Source organism: Gossypium hirsutum, chromosome A08, assembly GCF_007990345.1.
Source record: "Gossypium hirsutum isolate 1008001.06 chromosome A08, Gossypium_hirsutum_v2.1, whole genome shotgun sequence".
In the NCBI taxonomy this organism is placed as follows: domain Eukaryota; kingdom Viridiplantae; phylum Streptophyta; class Magnoliopsida; order Malvales; family Malvaceae; genus Gossypium; species Gossypium hirsutum.
In genome coordinates this window covers 87131273-87139735 of record NC_053431.1, presented here as the reverse complement: position 1 = coordinate 87139735, position 8463 = coordinate 87131273, and positions in this window count along the sequence as shown.

Below are 8463 nucleotides of genomic sequence, written 5' to 3'. Positions count from 1 at the left end.
GGAACGAATCATTCAAATATTTGAGGATATGTTGAGTTGTTGTGTTCTCGAGTTTGAGGGTACGTGGGAAAGATACTTGTCCCTGATCGAATTTGCGTACAATAATAGCTTTCAGTCGAGTATCAAGATGGCACCATATGAAGCCTTGTATGGTCGTAAATATCGTAGACCTTTGTACTGGACCGAGCTTTGTGAGAACAAGATATACGGGGTTGATTTGATGAAAGAGACTGAGCAGAAAGTAAAAGTGGGCAGTGAAAGTTTGAAAGCAGCGTCAGATCGCCAAAAATCATATGCGGATTTAAAGCGTAAAGACATAGAATTTTAGATAAGAGACCGAGTATTTTTTAAAGTCTCGCCATGAAATAAAATTCTTAGATTTGGTTGCAGAGGCAAGTTAAGTCCGAGATTTATTGGGCCGTATAAGATTGTAGAGCGGATTGGGCTGATTGCGTATAGATTACTGTTGCCACCTGAGCTAGAAAAGTTCCACAATTTTTTTCATGTTTCTATGCTCCAACGGTATAGATCCGATCCTTCTCATGTGGTTAGCCCATCCGAAATTGAGATTCAGTCTGATTTAACTTATGAGGAAGAACCGATTCATATTCTGGCTCGCGAAGTGAAAGAGTTGCGAAATAAGAGAATCTCATTGGTGAAAGTGCTTTGGCTTAAGCACGGGGTCGCGGAAGCAACTTGGGAGCTTGAGAATTCAATGAAAGAACGTTATCCAAACCTATTCATCGGTAAGATTTTCGGGGATGAAAATCCCTAAGGAGGGGAGAGTTGTAACAGCCCGATTTTGACTCTAATCTGAACGGTGGTTTCGAGACCACAAATCTGAGTCGAAAAAATATTTAAATATTATTTTCTGTGCTTAAAATGTATGAATTTGCTTGTATGAAAGTTTTATTTCAAAAATTTATCGTTTAGATGTCGATTTGATAAAAAGGGGTTTAATCGCGTAAAAAAATGAAAAGTGATTGGTTAATTATTAAAGTGTCAAAATTGCTTTGTTCTTTAAACATGGAGTCTTTATGTTGCAATTTGTCCATGAATAATAATGATGGACGGTTTTAATGCTTATATTATAAGGTTTTATATTTTGTTAATAAGGTTAATTTAGTAAATGTTTAATACATTATATTAAATAAAACATAAACTAAAATGTTATCATGCATTATTTTGTTCATCAAAGCCGAAACTAGGAAAAGAAAAGGGAAAGAAAGACCAAGCATATTCGGCCATTGTTGAGTCAAAATTCAAGGTATGTTTGAACTCGATTTTTGATAATTTTTACGTTTTTAAGATCGTTGCTTCGAATACTCTAAGACCCATGTAAGAATTTTTTTTAATTGATGAGATATTCATGAGTTACCATTGTTGATAGTTTGATAGATTTTGTGTTTAAAGATAGAAAATAAAAGATATGTGTTAGATTAACAAAATTTTTATTAGAAGTTTTGATGGAATTGAGTAATTAAGGCTAAATTGCAAAAATATTAAATTGAAGGGGTAGTTTGTATAATAGGTGAAATGTGAGGACTTATATAAGCTAGAGGAGTATTCGGCTAGAGCTTGTTGTTTTTAAATTTTATGTATTTGATGTGTTATGAATTTTTGGACTATAATGTCAAAGTGTGAAAAATAAGGAACAAAATGTAAATTTGCTCATTTATGTGTTTTGGGGTTTAATTGAATTGAATTTTATTTGAATAAGCTTAATTTGAATTTGAATAGATCAAGAACAAAAAGGATTGGGTTTGGATCAGGGAAAATAAAAAATCATTGAATTATCGATAATCTTTGTTTGTCGATATCCGAGGTAAGTTATTAAGCATATACTTTGTATCGATTTAAACAACCATAATATCTATGTAATTATGCTGAAATGAATGGTATATATATACATGTAGTGATGAAATCATCGAATGTAAAAAGAAGTGGGATGTATTGAGTTGTTGATTTTCAGCACTAAGTATGCGAGTTTAATTGTATAGCACTAAGTGAGCGAGTTTGATTATTAAGCACTAAGTGTGCGAACTTACTATATATTTTCGAATAACTATTAGCACTAAGTGTGCGACCTTATCGAGTAATCATGGACAGTGGAAAGAGTAAATACTTGGAGTTCGTGAGGAATAGCCGTTATCTTTATGTTCGAAATTGAGCTTGATAAGTCTTGAACCTATGTGGTGATTATATTTGAAATCAAATATATAAGATTAATTAGGGAATAGATGAAATGCTATTTAGATGTATAATTTAAATGAAAATAAAATGATATGTGGAAATGCATTAAATATCATATTGAATGTTATATGAAATGTTAATGATGACTTAGCTATTCGAGAGCATCTAATGATAAATGTGTGAATAGCTTTGTGCTAAAATCATTTTGAAGTTCGAATTAGATGGTGTTTGTGTTTGGAAGATATATGTTATATTGCAGAATGAAATGAAGTGTATTATGCATATATATTATGCATATATATTACATAATGATGGAATGCCATAATGTATTCGGCCTTGTATTTGGAATTGAAGAAATGCTTTATGGTTGAGTAATTATATATTGATTTTAGTTGAATCATAGTATTCGATTAAATGGTATTTGAGATATCAAGTTAAATTTTAGAGTTTAATGGCTTGTAACTTACTAAGCTAAATTAGCTTACACTGTGTTTGGATAATTGTTTTTGATTTATAGGTTTTGGTAATCGTTACGTGCTCGGGGATTGTCAGTGAAGCTCGTCATACTATCGTCTATAATTTGGTACCCTTGAAAGTTTAAGTTTAAACTTATGGCATGTATAAGCTATTCTATCTTTTGCATTACTTATGAATATTCTATATTAGTAGATTTAAGCCTATTATATATTTGACCAAGGTCTAAAATTATTTAAAGTTATGTTCGTGCTATAAATTGAATGAGGAATAGGTTTTGATGGTGGATTAATATTGGTTAAATTAAGATATATGTCTGGTAGAAGGAGTTGGTAATAAAATGATAAATGATATGGGAATTGAATACATTAGTGGTTGGTATGTGATCTTAAAATTTATTGTATTAAAATGGTCAATGCGTATGGTTTGTAATTAGCAAATAGGCATGTTTAGTCTTTAAATGATTTGCCAAGTATGTTTTATTTTTATAATAGCCATTTTTAATGTTGCACATTGTTTGAATAATATGCTATGTGAAATGTTTTATTTGGTTAATTAATACATGTATATAATTACGAAGTCAAAGAATTAATATTGATTTGAACTCGTTTGAACTTGGGAATTATAATTCGTGCACACAGTGTGATTAATAATTTAATATATTTATTTTACGAATATGATCTATGGAATTATGTGATTTCATGAATACTATGTTTTCTTCGGTAATACCTCGTAACCCCTCCGGTGACGGTTACGGGTTAGGGGTGTTATACACGGACTGTCACACGGTCGTGTGCCACATACGGTCACACCACACAACCATGTAGCCTATTTAATTTGGTACAGGTTTGTCCGACATGGTTTGAGTTTGTTACACGGCCTGAAGACACAATCGTGTGACCTTATTTCAAATTGCACACAATCTACGACATGACCATGTGACCCTATTTCGAATTACAGATAGTCGAGCACATGGTTTGGTGACATGATCATGTGACCCTAATTTGGAATTGTACATGATTTGCCATACTACCATGTCCCAGAGCCACACGGCATGCGCTATGTCACACGGTCTGGCCACATGGCCGTGTGACCTTTTTTTTATTTTTTTCTACATTTTTCTATTTTATTTCAAATTAGCCCCTGATCATTTTGAAATGGCTTTTAGGTTCTGTAACATCAATATAAGTTATAATTTACAAATGTTATGAATGATTATTGGTTTTCAATATTTGATATTTTAAGTTAATAATTGAATGGTTTTATGCTGTCATTTGATTAAGTACATGTAGTAATACTCTGTAACCCTAATCAGACGACGGATATGAGTTAGGGGTATTACACTTAACAACTCGATCGTCGACTTAACATCTAATGGCAATCTGGGACTGTAACACCCCATACCTGTAACCCACGTCTGAGCGGAATACGTGGCATTACCTAACTCGTTCTTATGCACACAAACGTTCCCCAAGTCACCAAAACTTGGTCCAAATTAGAAATTTTTCAATTTCTACTTTAAACTTCTCATTATGGGCCTACGAGTCCCAAATCGACCATTGAAAACTATTCGAGATCAACCCGGGTCCTTAAACCATCTATAGAAAATTTGACTTTGAAACAGGGCAGACGCCCGTGTGGAAGGGCAACACGCCCGTGTGGCCATTTCAACATGGTCATGTTGATGGCCTGAGTGGCTCACACGGCCTAAGTAATATAGGGACACGCCCGTGTCGTCCACCCATGTGGAATTAATTCTAAATGCACACCTACAGGGGTTTTCACACGGCTTGGCACACGCCCATGTCCCTGGCCCATGTCCTTCACATGGCCATGACATGCCTGTGTCCTAGCCTGTGTACGAAAACATGGACATTCTGTTTCTAACGTTAGCATCCTCACAATGTCACACAACCAAGGCATATGCCCATGTGCTAGGCCGTTTCCATCACACGGCTGAGACACATGGCCGTGTCTCTACCCATGTGTTTACTACCCTGTATATTGACTTGAAATTTTTACGTGTAGGGGACACATGACTGGACCACAAGCTCATGAGGCGGACCATGTGTCACACACGGCCTAGACACATGCCCGTGTGTCAACCCGTGTGGATGATATAAGGCTATTTACCAAGCCTCTTTGCCACCCTTACTTACACAACCTACACAAAAGTAGCCAAACCAATATAAGAATAACTTATTTAAACCAATCAGCCACAATAGACTACATATCAATTAAGCAATTACTCATTCATGAGAGTAACTTCATTTACGTATATCAACATGAATATTTTTCATCATTTAAGGATTAATACAAAACGAAGGGTTTCCAACCCAAGCCAACACGTTTGGCTAGCTCTCAATGACACAAATATAGTAAAGTCTAAGCCTTACACATGCCATATTCAAAAATATAAATCAAACTATACCAAATGCTTCGATTGATAGTGTAATCGATATCTCTGACTTCTTTTGGTCTTTGAGCTAGATAGGCGGCACTCCAAGAAAATGAAAAAGGAGAAGGAGTAAGCATAAAACTTAGTAAGTTGTACATAAATAAATATACAACATAACTTTACCATCCATCAACAAGTATCATAATACACAAGTGGCATAAGTAAAACTTACTCATCAATATTCAATACATCTCATATAGCATATATTGAGCTCACATTTCATACATACCATATAGGTACCTATACCACTCATAACACGGTTATACTTTCCTTGTTAACTTGAAATCATACTTTCATCGTTGATCCATTTGGAACATTATCAGATACTCATTTAGCCTCAAATAGGGGGTCAGGTGATGATGCCATGTCCCAGACATGGTCTTACACAAGTTCTAGCATATCTGTGCCGATGCCATGTCCCATACATGGTCTTACACTGACAAATCTCGTAGCTGATGCATGTCCCAGACATGTCTTACACTGGTTTACGTCTCGAGGCTGATACATATCCTAGACATGTCTTACACTAGCACTCATCTCAATGCTGATGCCATATCCCAGACATGGTTTACACAGCTTACACAAATGACCCAAAATTCATGGCATGAATATTCGATTTATTTTCTAAGGTTCAATCGGGAATTCTACTATCTCTATTCTCATCACATTTTCTCATTTCCGCAATTAAGCAATTTATGCTATAATAATTTCAATACAATTCAAATACATATATTATTAATGTAGTTGTACTATTTACATACAACTTACCTCGGATTACAAAATGTGGTGACTAGTCAATTTAGTCGATTTGTTTGGCTTTCCCCCGGTCTAGGTTTGGATTTGGAATTTCTTGATCTATAATAACAAAATGCACTTATTTAGTTACTTTATCAATCTAGGCACTCTACAATTCATAATTAGGCAAAATGACCAAGTTGCCCCTAGACTTTTGCAAAATGACCATTTTACCCCTAAGCCCAAAAATCGATTTTTATCATATTTCTTATTATCTTAAGTCTAGAAAAACCCTTTTCACTCTTATAGAAACTTCAAATTCCCACGATATCACACATTTATCATTTATTTTACAACTTATGCAAAATAGTCCTTTTAGGTGTTTTCATGCTAACACCTTTCACAAAAGTTGTTTATAACACACCCAAGACTTATTTTCTTCCATAAAAACTCAGAAAACATTAAAAATCCTTCCATGGCAAAACCCTACACTTTTAATCATTTTTCAAAATAGTAACCTCATTTGAAAGCTCATGCTTCAAGGGTCTCAAAAATGCAAAAATCTTCAACAAAAGGTCGGAAAATCACTTATTTTTGAGACAACTAAGTAGCTGAAATTTCAAGCTCCCAAAAGCCTTATTTTTTATGGTAAAATCGGTGAAGAAGGAGAGGTGAAAGAGATGATATCATCCTTTGATTATTTTATTTCTACTTTAGTCAAAAAGTCAAAAAATCAATTACCTAACACTGAAAATTTTCAATACATTGTCCCCTATGGCCGGCCACCCTATTTCTAAGGGTATAATTTCCCTTTAAAGGCCCCCAATATTTATTCCCTACCTATTTGACCCTTTAGCTATCAATTCAGGACATTTTCACTTTATGCGATTTAGTCCTTTTTCGTAATTGGGCTCACAAACGTTAAAATTACTTCACCAAATTTTCCATCCATTAATATAACCATGCTATAACATCAAAATAATAATGTAATAATTTATTTGACTCCAGATTTGTGGTCCCGAGACCATTATTTTGACTAGGCCCTAAATCGGGCTGTTACAGGGGCTCAAGTGTGACAGCCCAAAGTTGACCCTAGTCGGGAAGTGGTTTCGGGACCGCTAAACCGAGTCACCAAAATGTTTGAATGTGATACTTATTGTCTAGAATATGTAATTATGAATGTGTGAAAATTTCAAGCTTCAATTTGGTTGATTTCATGTGAATTTAGTTAATAGGACTTATGTGAGAAAATTTTAAAATGTGATAGGTCAATGTGTGAGGACCTATTAGTGCATGTGGACAAAGGGGGGGACTTGCATGTCAAATTTCCCCCCCTAATGAGTAGTGGCCGGCCATGACAAGGAATGATGGGCAAAACATGTCATGAAACATATTTTGTTAATGGAAGAATAAAATAAGGAGTATGGGTAATAAAGAAATGGAAACAAAAGAAAAAAAAAATGTGTGGTTGCCCCCCCATTGCCGTGAGCTAAAGAGAAGAAAGGAGAAAAATTTGTGTTCATCCTTTCTCACCTTCATTTAGCCTAAATTAGAAAGAAAAACAAAGAAAAAAATTTCTCATCCTTTGGTTCATCCTTGGCCAAAAATTTTAAGGAGGAAAGAAGAAGAAAGGTGAAGAGATTCGGCCATGCATGTAGCTAGGCTAAGGCATGTTTGATGATGTTCCATGAGATGCATGCATGTTTTAGTTGTTAGCTTGAGTTCTACCTAGCCCATGGTCTAAATCTTGCTATGTGATGGAAATGGCACTTGACCATGGATGCATCATTCTTGGTTGATGTTTGATGTTGTGGTGATGAGGCATGAGGATGAGTTAAGATTCGGCCTAGGTGGAGGTTGTGTTAATGCCATTGCATGCAAAATATGAAGCTTGTTAATGATGCATGTGATGATGGCTTGATGATTCTTGAACCTCCTTTTTAGCATTTTTGTGTGAGCACATATGTGCATTGGTTGCTAAATGGAGAAGAATCGGCTAGCAAGATGTGTGCTAAGGCCGAATGTAACTTTGCATGTTAATGAGCAATGCACGTGTTAAATTGATGAAAAGGGGGAGGATGCTTTACTAGTGTGTATTAAGTGTTGAAATCGACCCCGAAAATAGACATGCATATTCGGCCAAGGGGAAAGAAATTAGCTAATATGTTGTGTTGATGCATGATTTTTGCATGTATGAGACTTTAATGTCTAATGTATAAATATGGGCTAAGTGCCTTGTGTTCATCTTTTTGATGCCTAAATGATGAAATCAATTTATTTGTTTGATTAAGCTCAAGAGAAAAGGGGAAATAAATCCGATAAAGGGAAGGAAAAAGTGGTTGAATAGCTAGCGGAATCGTTCGACAACACCCGAGGTAAGTTCTTGAGTAAGAGAGCTTAAATTACAATGTGATTAAATCATGCTCTATGTGTGGCTATTGAGCCGAATGTGCAAGGACGATATGTGCCTTGTGTTTGAGTTTCGCAAATGAAAATGAAATATGAATGTGCATGATTAATTGAATGCTGTCCGGGCTAAGTCCCGAAGGCTTTGTGCTAAGTGAATATATCCGGACTAAGATCCGAAGGCCTTTGTGCGAGAT